Source organism: Nerophis lumbriciformis, linkage group LG37 (genome assembly GCF_033978685.3).
Source record: "Nerophis lumbriciformis linkage group LG37, RoL_Nlum_v2.1, whole genome shotgun sequence".
Taxonomy (NCBI): domain Eukaryota; kingdom Metazoa; phylum Chordata; class Actinopteri; order Syngnathiformes; family Syngnathidae; genus Nerophis; species Nerophis lumbriciformis.
The window spans coordinates 4,797,501-4,810,000 of record NC_084584.2 but is presented as its reverse complement, the minus strand read 5'-3'; the positions used below and the strand labels follow the sequence as shown (position 1 = coordinate 4,810,000).

The 12,500-nt window shown below is 45.8% G+C and overlaps 1 protein-coding gene across 2 annotated transcripts in view; it reads right to left on the bottom strand.

Annotated features, from left to right (window-relative positions):
* Positions 1 to 12,500, bottom strand: part of stard13a (StAR related lipid transfer domain containing 13a) — a 140,881-nt gene that overhangs the window by 95,447 nt on the left and 32,934 nt on the right. Inside the window, exon 1 of one of the 2 annotated variants that reach the window (XM_072912616.1) lies at positions 936 to 1,069. The exons of the other annotated variant lie outside the window; for it this stretch is intronic. The gene's annotated coding sequence lies outside the window, so the exon portion shown is untranslated. Of the gene's footprint in view, positions 1 to 935; positions 1,070 to 12,500 lie in introns of those variants that run through there. 2 annotated transcript variants of the gene reach the window in all.

Sequence of the window (12,500 nt, the reverse complement as noted above, 5' to 3'; positions counted from 1 at the left end):
GGGAATAAGCGGTAGAAAATGGATGGAAAATGGATGGATATATATATATATATATATTTCCCATATACATATAATAATATAAGTCTATATATCTCACATACATCAATCAATCAATCAATGTTTACTTATATAGCCCTAAATCACGAGTGTCTCAAAGGGCTGCACAAGCCACAACGACATCCTCGGCTCAGATCCCACATCAGGTCAAGAAAAAACTGTATATATAATGTATGTATATATATATATATATATATATATATAATGTATGTGTATATATATATATGTATTTATATATATAATGTATGTATGTATTTATATATATATATATATAAATACATACATACATACATTATATATAGATATACATATATATATATATACATACATATATAGATATACATTATATATATATATACATATATACATATATATATATATATATATATATATATATATATATATATATATATATATTACCCTATATACACAATTATTGTAAAAAAAAAAAAAAAATTGTATTTGGCGCTTTATAGAAAAATAACAACTAACCTTCTATAAGTTAAACACTCTACACTTGCAAAACAAAACAAAGTTTTGAACAAAAAAAAAAGGTCAATGTGAATGAATTACATCTTTGACTAAATATTAACAATAAATCATGTTTTAACGTAATTGTTCCCCCAACTGTTTGACTTCAACATGTTTGTGTAGCCAGAAGGTGACCAGTCATATGATACTGGAATACTGGAGAGCGATACAGACATGATGTGATATCGTATGGAATAAAACATCGCATCTTGATATTAATGGCGGTGAAAAAGAAAACTAACTTATACTGTAAAAAAAAAAAAAAAAAAAAAGACTTGAAATGGAAGAACGATACTGCTGTTATTTTGAGGGTCAAAGTGGGCTGAGACTGTGTAAAGATAACTTACGCCATATATGGTCATCAGGACGTTTGGTCACGTGACTGCCCTCATTGGCAGGAGCGCCGCTGGACACCAGGCCATCAGACGTCCTGTCGCAGGGTGTCGTCTTTCAGGCGGACATACTGGGGGCAATCCAGTCCTGCATACCTTTTGTCCCTGCACCAGTCCTGCATACCTTTTGTCCCTGCACACTGGAGGTGAGCCGGTTCACTGGATCACATGATCAATCCTAGTCAGGCCCCGCCCCCTTGTGATTCATTTGCATGTCTGCAGGTCACCACCGCCACCTCTTCATCATCCTCCTCTTCATGCCTGCTTGCATTTTTCAGCATCACTCGCGTGTGGATACCTTGCAAACCCCCCCCCCCCCCCACGCCGCCCCTTCTTATGCAACGAGATGAAGAGTCCAGACGTGGAAAAAAGGCAGCAGATGGGAATCACCTTGACCTACATTCCGACTCACTCCATGTAAAATGTCCATTAATGAATGACAAAGCCTTTCATAGGGAATCTGACCACAGACGTAGTCCCAGCCCCTCCCTGCTGCGTCACTGGTAAGAATATGTGACTCTTTGGCCACTCACTGAGTCCATCCGATTCCTGGGGTGATTCAGATTCTCAATTCAAACCGATTCTGGCAAGGTATTATTTCGTATAGTAATTATAATGGACATTTTTTCAAAACATGTGGCGGGCCACTTTAAATGACGTGACGGTCCAGTTTAAATGATGCGGCGGGCAACATTAAATGACGCAGCTGGCGAGTTTAAATGACGCGACGGGCCACTTCAAATGACGCGACTGCCCAGTTTAAATGATGCAGCGGACCGGATTAAATGATGTGGCGGGCCACATTAAATGACGTAGCTGGCGGGTTTAAATGATGCGGCTGGCCACTTTAAATGTCGTGGCAGGCTACCTTAAATGACGTGACGGTCCAGTTTAAATGATGCAGCGGGCAAGTTTAAATGATGCGGCGGGCCACATTAAATGACGCAGCTGGCGGGTTTAAATGATGTGGCGGGCCACCTTAAATGATTCGGCTGGCTAGTATAAATGCTGCAGCGGGCCACATCAAATGATGCGGCAGGCCACTTTAAGGGACGCGACGGTCCGGTTTAAATGATGCGGCGGGCAACTTTAAATGACGCAGCTGGCGAGTTTAAATGATGCGGCGGGCCACATTAAATGATGGGGATCACATCAAATGATGCGGCCTGTTTAAATGATGCAGCGGACCAGATTAAATGATGTGGCGGGCAACCTTAAATGACGTGACAATCCAGTTTAAATGATACAGCGGGCAAGTTTAAATTATGTGTCGGGCCGTTTTTAATGATGCGGTGCATATTAAATGATGCGGCTGGTTAGTTTAAAAGATGCAGCGGACCAGATTAAATTATGTGATGGGCCACATTAAATGACGCAGCTGGCGGGATTAAATTATGTGGCGGGCCACCTTAAATGATGCGGCTGGCTAGTATAAATTATTCAGCGGGTACCTCAAATGACGTGACGGTCCGGTTTAAATGATGCAGCGGACCAGATTAAATGATGTGGCGGGCCACATTAAATGACGTACCTGGCGGGTTTAAATGACGAGGCTAGCCACTTTAAATGTCGTGGTAGGCTACCTTAAATGACGTGACGGTCCAGTTTAAATGATGCAGCAGGCAAGTTTAAATGATGCGGCGGGCCACATTAAATGAGGCGGCTGGTTAGTTTAAAAAATGCAGCAGACCATGTTAAATGATGCGACGGGCCACATTAAATGACGCAGCTGGCGGGTTTAAATGATGTGGCGGGCCACCTTAAATGATTCGGCTGGCTAGTATAAATGATGCGACGGGCGCAGGCCACTTTAAATGACGTGACGGTTCGGTTTAAAAGATGCGGCGGGCAACATTAAATGACGCAGCTGGCAGGTTTAAATGATGCGGTGGGCCACATCAAATGATGCGACTGGGCAGTTTAAATGATGCAGCGGACCAGATTAAATGACGTGGCGGGCCACTTTAAATGATGTGACAATGTAGTTTAAATGATGCAGCGGGCAAGTTTAAATGATGTGGCGGTCCACTTTAAATGGTGCGGCTGGTTAGTTTAAAAGATGCGGCAGGCCACATTAAATGAAGCAGCTGGCTAGTATAAATGATGCAGCGGGCCACATCAAATGATGCGACGGTCGGGTTTAAATGATGTGGCGGGCCACATTAAATGATGCGGCTGGTTAGTTTAAAAGATGCAGCAGACCATGTTAAATGATGCGACGGGCCACGTTAAATGACGCAGCTGGCGGGTTTAAATGATGTGGCGGGCCACCTTAAATGATTCGGCTGGCTAGTATAAATGATGCAACGGGCGCAGGCCACCTTAAATGACGTGACGGTCCGGTTTAAAAGATGCGGCGGGCAACATTAAATGACGCAGCTGGCAGGTTTAAATGATGCGGCGGGCCACATCAAATGATGCGACTGGCCAGTTTAAATGATGCAGCGGACCAGATTAAATGACGTGGCGGGCCACATTAAATGACGTGACAATCTAGTTTAAATGATGCCGCGGGCAAGTTTAAATGATGTGGCGGTCCACTTTAAATGATGCGGCTGGTTAGTTTAAAAGATGCAGCGGACCAGATTAAATTATGCGATGGGCCACATTAAATGATGCGGCTGGCGAGTATAAGTTATTCAGCGAGCCACATCAAATGACGTGACGGTCCGGTTTAAATGATGCTGCGGGCAACTTTAAAAGATGCGGCTGGCGAGTTTAAATGACGCGGCGGGCCACAACAAATGATGCGGCCTGTTTAAATGATGCAGTGGACCACATTAAATGATGTGGAAGGCCCCCCTAAATGACGTGACAATGCAGTTTAAATGATGCGGCGGGCAAGTTTAAATGAAGTGGCGGGCCAATTTTATTGACACAGCTGGCGAGTTTAAATGATGCGGCAGGCCACATTAAATGAAATTAATTAAATAATTAGTTTAAATTATGCAGCGGACCAGATTAAATGATGCAGCGGGCCACATTAACTAATGTGACAGTCCGGTTTAAATGATGTGATGGGTCACCTTAACTGACGTGACAGTCCAGTTTAAATGACGCGGCGGGCCACTTTAAATGATGTAGCGGGCTACGTTAAATGACGTGACGGTCATGTTTAACTAATGCGGCGGGCCACATTAAATTATGCGGCTGGCCAGATTAAATGATGCGGCAGGCCACCTTAACTGACGTGACGGTCCAGTTTAAATGACATGGTGGGCCACCTTAAATGATGTGACGGTCCAGTTTAAATGATGTAGCTGGCTACTTTAAATGACGTGACGGTCTTGTTTAACTAATGCGGCGGGCCACTTTCAATGATGTAGTGGGCTACCTGAAATGACGTGACGGTCCTGTTTAACTAATGCGGCTGGCCACATTAAATTATGCGGCTGGCCAGATTAAATGATGCGGCTGACCAGTTTAAATTAAGCGGCGGGCCACCTTAACTGATGTGACGGTCCACTTTAAATGATTCTGCGGGCCACTTTAAATGATGTAGCGGGCTACCTTAAATGACGTGACGGTCCTGTTTAACTAATTCGGCGGGTCACCTTAACAGATGTGACGGTCCAGTTTAAATGACGTGGTGGGCCACTTTAAATGATGTGACGATCCAGTTTAAATGACGTGGCGGGCCACCTTAACTGATGTGACGGTCCAGTTTAAATGATTTAACAGGCTACTTTAAATGACGTGACGGTCTTGTTTAACTAATGCGGCGGGCCACTTTCAATGATGTAGTGGGCTACCTTAAATGATGTGACGGTCCTGTTTAACTAATGCGGCTGGCCACATTAAATTATGCGGCTGGCCAGATTAAATGATGCGGCTGACCAGTTTAAATTAAGCGGCGGGCCACCTTAACTGATGTGACGGTCCACTTTAAATGATTCTGCGGGCCACTTTAAATGATGTAGCGGGCTACCTTAAATGACGTGACGGTCCTGTTTAACTAATTCGGCGGGTCACCTTAACAGATGTGACGGTCCAGTTTAAATGACGTGGTGGGCCACTTTAAATGATGTGACGATCCAGTTTAAATGACGTGGCGGGCCACCTTAACTGATGTGACGGTCCAGTTTAAATGATTTAACAGGCTACTTTAAATGACGTGACGGTCTTGTTTAACTAATGCGGCGGGCCACTTTCAATGATGTAGTGGGCTACCTTAAATGATGTGACGGTCCTGTTTAACTAATGCGGCGGGCCACTTTAAATTATGCGGCTGGCCACATTAAATTATGCGGTTTGCCAGATTAAATGATGTGGCTGACCAGATTAAATGATGCGGCGGGCCACCTTAACTGACGTGACGGTCCAGTTTAAATGATTCTGCGGGCCACTTTAAATGATGTAGCGGGCTACCTTAAATGACGTGACGGTCCTGTTTAACTAATGCGGCGGGCCCCATAAATTACGCGGCTGGCCAGATTAAATGATGCGGCGGGCCACCTTAACTGACGTGACGGTCCAGTTTAAATGACGTGGTGGGCCACCTTAAATGATGTGAAGGTCCAGTTTAAATGAAGTGGCGGGCCACCTTAACTGATGTGACGGTCCAGTTTAAATGATTTAACAGGCTACTTTAAATGACGTGACGGTCTTGTTTAACTAATGCGGCGGGCCACTTTCAATGATGTAGTGGGCTACCTTAAATGACGTGACGGTCCTGTTTAACTAATGCGGCGGGCCACTTTAAATTACGCGGCTGGCCACATTAAATTATGCGGCTGGCCAGATTAAATGATGCGGCTGACCAGATTAAATTAAGCGGCGGGCCACCTTAACTGACGTGACGGTCCAGATTAAATGATTCTGCGGTCCACTTTAAATGATGTAGCGGGCTACCTTAAATGACGTGACGGTCCTGTTTAACTAATGCGGCGGGTCACCTTAACTGATGTGACGGTCCAGTTTAAAGGACGTGGTGGGCCACCTTAAATGATGTGACGATCCAGTTTAAATGAAGTGGCGGGCCACATTAACTGATGTGACGGTTCAGTTTAAATGATGTAATGGGCTACTTTAAATGACGTGACGGTCTTGTTTAACTAGTGCAGCGGGCCACTTTCAATGATGTAGTGGGTTACCTTAAATGATGTGACGGTCCTGTTTAACTAATGCGGCGGGCCACTTTAAATTATGCGGCTGGCCAGATTAAATGACGCGGCTGACCAGATTAAATTAAGCGGCGGGCCACCTTAACTGACGTGACGGTCCAGTTTAAATGATTCTGTGGGTCACTTTAAATGATGTAGCGGGCTACCTTAAATGACGTGACGGTCCTGTTTAACTAATTCGGCGGGCCCCATAAATTAAGCGGCTGGCCAGATTAAATGACGCGGCGGGCCACCTTAAATGATGTGACGGTTCAGTTTAAATGAAGTGGCGGGCCACATTAACTGATGTGACGGTCTAGTTTAAATGATTTAACAGGCTACTTTAAATGACGTGACGGTCTTGTTTAACTAATGCGGCGGGCCACTTTCAATGATGTAGTGGGCTACCTTAAATGATGTGACGGTCCTGTTTAACTAATGCGGCGGGCCACTTTCAATGATGTAGTGGGCTACCTTAAATGATGTGACGGTCCTGTTTAACTAATGCGGCGGGCCACTTTAATTATGCGGCTGGCCACTTTAAATTATGCGGTTTGCCAGATTAAATGATGTGGCTGACCAGATTAAATGATGCGGCGGGCCACCTTAACTGACGTGACGGTCCACTTTAAATGATTCTGCGGGCCACTTTAAATGATGTAGCGGGCTACTTTAAATGACGTGACGGTCTTGTTTAACTAATGCGGCGGGCCACTTTCAATGATGTAGTGGGCTACCTTAAATGATGTGACGGTCCTGTTTAACTAATGCGGCGGGCCACTTTAATTATGCGGCTGGCCACTTTAAATTATGCGGTTTGCCAGATTAAATGATGTGGCTGACCAGATTAAATGATGCGGCGGGCCACCTTAACTGACGTGACGGTCCACTTTAAATGATTCTGCGGGCCACTTTAAATGATGTAGCGGGCTACCTTAAATGACGTGACGGTCCTGTTTAACTAATGCGGCGGGCCCCATAAATTATGCGGCTGGCCAGATTAAATGATGCGGCAGGCCACCTTAACTGACGTGACGGTCCAGTTTAAATGACGTGGTGGGCCACCTTAAATGATGTGAAGGTCCAGTTTAAATGAAGTGGCGGGCCACCTTAACTGATGTGACGGTCCAGTTTAAATGATTTAACAGGCTACTTTAAATGACGTGACGGTCTTGTTTAACTAATGCGGCGGGCCACTTTCAATGATGTAGTGGGCTACCTTAAATGATGTGACGGTCCTGTTTAACTAATGCGGCTGGCCACATTAAATTATGCGGCTGGCCAGATTAAATGATGTGGCTGACCAGATTAAATTAAGCGGCGGGCCACGTTAACTGATGTGACGGTCCAGTTTAAATGATTCTGCGGGCCACCTTAAATGATGTAGCGGGCTACCTTAAATGACGTGACGGTCCTGTTTAACTAATTCGGCGGGTCACCTTAACTGATGTGACGGTCCAGTTTAAAGGACGTGGTGGGCCACATTAAATGATGTGACGGTACAGTTTAAATGACGTGGTGGGCCACCTTAAATGATGTGACGGTCTAGTTTAAATGAAGTGGCGGGCCACATTAACTGATGTGACGGTCCAGTTTAAATGAAGTGGCGGGCCACTTTAACTGATGTGACGGTCCAGTTTAAATGATTTAACAGGCTACTTTAAATGACGTGACGGTCTTGTTTAACTAATGCGGCGGGCCACTTTAAATTATGCGGCTGGCCACATTAAATTATGCGGCTGGCCAGATTAAATTATGCGGCTGACCAGATTAAATGAAGCGCCGGGCCGTTTTAACTGACGTGACGGTCAGTCAGTCAATGATTCTGCGGGCCACATTAATTGATGCGACGTGCAAGTTTAAATGAAGTGGCGGGCCACCTTAACTGATGTGACGGTCCAGTTTAAATGATGTAATGGGCTACTTTAAATGACGTGACGGTCTTGTTTAACTAGTCCAGCGGGCCACTTTCAATGATGTAGTGGGTTACCTTAAATGACGTGACGGTCCTGTTTAACTAATTCGGCGGGTCACCTTAACTGATGTGACGGTCCAGTTTAAAGGACGTGGTGGGCAACCTTAAATGATGTGACGATCCAGTTTAAATGAAGTGGCGGGCCACCTTAAATGATGTGACGATCCAGTTTAAACGAAGTGGCGGGCCACTTTAACTGATGTGACGGTCCAGTTTAAATGATGTAATGGGCTACTTTAAATGACGTGACGGTCTTGTTTAACTAATGCGGCGGGCCACTTTAAATTACGCGGCTGGCCACGTTAAATTATGCGGCTGGCCAGATTAAATTATGCGGCTGACCAGATTAAATGAAGCGCCGGGCCGTTTTAACTGACGTGACGATCAGTCAGTCAATGATTCTGCGGGCCACATTAATTGATGCGACGTGCAAGTTTAAATGATGTGGCAGGCCACATTAAATGATGCAGCTGGCGAGTTTAAATGATGTGGCGGGCCACATTAAATGATGCGGCTGGCCAATTTAAATGATGCAGCTAAGTCCCTGCATAGAGATGGCCCAGAAACATATTTTTTAAAATGGATTTGTACTAAACATTTTTTTTTTTGGGATTGATTTTTGAAAATGATGATTCGATTCCAAATGGAGATGAATGTGAATCCATTTTTTTGCTGTCCTCCTAGAAGATATGCAAATGTGTTATCAATGATGTTAACTGTGTTATTTTGCACTCAAGAAAAGGACAAAACATGAATTAGTTTAAAAGACAAAACGTGCATCAAAGTCGACTTAAGTTTGACTAAAATATAAAAAAGTAAACGGCATGAAAATCAAGTGAGAAATAAGCAAGTTCTGACTTCTTTTCAAGGCATTAATTTATGTGGCATTAAAGTTGCCCCCACCAAGATGGCCGCCATGTTGGCGCGCCACTTAGCATGGCTGCTGACATATTGACTTGTATCTACAGCGTGACCGACACCAAGCACGCCAGGTCTTTGTCGTCTTTTGGGAGCGGGTCAGGAGAGTCTCACTGCTCCGCTCTTTCCGCAAAAACAAACGCTCCTCCAGGAAAGTGGGTCAGGACCACTCCAGAACTCTCCAGGAGCAACAAAACCCAGTGACCTGCTCCACTTGGACCAGACTGCTGCTCAATGGCTGAGGTGTCACACTTGGAGGGCCACGCCCAATAATGGCGGCATGTAACAGGGACTACAGACACCTGTCATGGCCTCGTTACACCAGGCCACTCTTTTCATCATCGAAGTCGTTAGTCCAGGTGGATGGATTTTTGATTACCCCCCAAAAATGCTTGGAACATCATGTTGCATCATCACATAATCACAAAGGTGGCACGCCACCTTTAAAAGAAGTGGCGGGCCACTTAAAATGAAGCAGCGGGCCGCCCTAAATGAAGTGACGGGCCACCTAAAATGAAGAGGCAGGCTACCTAAAATCATGCGACGGGCAACCTTTAAAAGAAATCATGGGCCACATAAAATGAAGCGGTGGGTCGCCCTAAATGAAGTGACGGGCCACCTAAAATGAAGTGTCGGGCCACGTAAAATGAAGTGGCGGGCTACCTGAAATGAGGCAGCGGGCTTACCAAAATTAAGTGGCGGGCCACATAAAATGATGTGGCGGGCCACATAAAATGATGTGGCAGGCCATATAAAATGATGCGGCAGGCTGACCAAAATGAAGTGGCGGGCTACCTAAAATGATGCGGCGGGCTACCTAAAATGATGCGGCGGGCCACCTAAAATGATACGGCGGGCCATTTAAAATGAAGTGGCAGGCCACCTAAATTGATTTGGCAGAGTACCTAAAATGAAGTGGCGGGCCACATAAAAAGAAGCGGCAGGCCACCTAAAATGAAGCGGCGGGCTTACCAAAATTAAGTGGCGGGCCACATAAAATGATGTGGCGGGTCACATAAAATGATGTGGCAGGCCGCATAAAACGAAGCGGCGGGCCATATAAAATGAAGCGGCGGGCCATATAAAATGATGCGGCAGGTTGACCAAAATGAAGTGGCGGGCTACCTAAAATGATGCGGCGGGCCACCTAAAATGATACGGCGGGCCATTTAAAATGATGTGGCAGGCCACCTAAATTGATTTGGCAGAGTACCTAAAATGAAGTGGCGGGCCACATAAAAAGAAGCGGCGGGCCACATTTAAAAGAAGCGGTAGGCCACCTAAAATGAAGCGGCGGGCTGACCAAAATGAAGTGGCGGGGCTACCTAAAATGATGCGGCGGGCCACATAAATTGAGGCGGCGGGCTACCTAAAATGAGTTGGCGGGTCACATTTAAAAGAAGTGGTGGGCCACATAAAATGATGCAGCGGGCTGACCAAAATGAAGTGGCGGGCTACCTAAAATGATGCGGCGGGCTACCTAAAATGAGTTGGCGGGCTACATTTAAAAGATGTGGTGGGTCACATTTAAAAGAAGTGGTGGGCCACCTAAAATGATGCGGCGGGCTGACCAAAATGAAGTGGCGGGCTACCTAAAATGATGTGGCGGGCCACATAAAATGATACGGCAGGCCACATAAAATGAATTGGCGGGTCACATAAAATGAATTGGCAGACTACCTAAAATTAAGTGACGGGCCACATAAAATGAAGTGGCGGGCGGGCGACCTAAAATGATGCGGCGGACCACATTTAAAAGAATTGTCAGGCCACCTTTAAAAGAAATGGTGGGTCACCTAAAATGATGCGGCAGGCTGACCAAAATGAAGTGACAGGCTACCTAAAATGATGCGGCGGGCTACCTTAAATGATGCGACGGGCCACTTAAAATGATACGGCGGGCCATGTAAAATGAAGTGGCGGGCTACCTAAAATGATGCCGCAGGCCACATAAATTGATTTGGCAGACTACCTAAAATGACGTGGCGGGCCACATAAAAAGAATCGGCGGGCCACATTTAAAAGAAGCGGTAGGCCATCTAAAATGAAGCGGCGGGCTGACCAAAATGAAGTGGCGGGCTACCTAAAATGAGTTGGCGGGTCACATTTAAAAGAAGTGGTGGGCCACATAAAATGATGCAGCGGGCTGACCAAAATGAAGTGGCGGGCTACCTAAAATGAGTTGGCGGGTCACATTTAAAAGAAGTGGTGGGCCACCTAAAATGATGAGGCGGGCTGACCAAAATGAAGTGGCGGGCTACCTAAAATGATGTGGCGGGTCACATAAAATGATACGGCGGGCCACATAAAATGATGCGGCAGGCTGACCAAAATGATGTGGCAGGCTACCTAAATTGATTTGGCAGACTACCTAAAATGAAGTGGCGGGCCAACTAAAATGAAGTGGCGGGCGGGCGACCTAAGATGATGCGGCAGGCCACATTTAAAAGAAGTGGCGGGCCACATTTAAAAGAAGTGGCGGGCCACATAAAATGATGCGGCGGGCCCTAAATGAAATGACAGGCTACCTAAAATGAAGTGGCAGGCTACCTAAAAGAATTGTTAGGTCACCTAAAATGATGCGGGGGGCCGCTCTAAATGAAGTGATGGGCCATCTAAAATGAAGTGGCGGGCCACGTAAAATGAAGTGACAGGCTACCGAAAATAAAGCGGTGGGCCACCTTTAAAATAAGTGGCGGGCCACAAAAAAATGATGCGGCGGGTCGCCCTAAATGAAGTGACAGGCCACATAAAATGAAGTGGCGGGCTACATAAAATGATGCAGGGGGCCACATTTAAAAGAAGTGGTGGGCCACATAAAATGATGTGGTGGGCTGACCAAAATGACACGGAGGGCTATCCAAAAAGGAAATGGCGAACTACCTAAAATGATACGGCCGGCCACATAATTTGATCTGGCAGACTACCTAACATGAAGTGGCGGGCCACATAAAAATTAAGTGGCGGGCTACCTAAAATGATGTTGCGGCCTGCTCAGTGTCGCCCCCCTGAGGCACTCAGGTGCAACACACCTGCAAAGAAGCTTTGGCAGAAGAATAACAAAAGAAGATGCAGACTCCTGGTCCTTGTAAAGGTTTTTGTAGCCAATCAGAAAGCAGGGGGCGTGGCCTAAGGGCTCAACTCTTTCTCCATTCGCTCACTCTGTATTCACATCATATTTATATCTCTTTGATTGCTCGCGCACGCTGGCACACAAACACGCTGGTGTCGCAGCTTCGCCATGGCATGTTGCCATGGCGACCGGGCAATCAAGGTCAAGGTCACGCTGCAGAAAAGCGGCGTACCGCAGTACACACACACACACACACACACACACACACACACACACACACACACACACACACACACACACACACACACACACACACACACACACACACACACACACACCCAAATGAAGCTGTAGTTGAATGAAAGTATACATTCACAACATATGGCATTATCCACAGCCTCCTCTCTGCTCTTTTCTAATAAGATAAAACCAAATGTAATCATCCTGAGTGT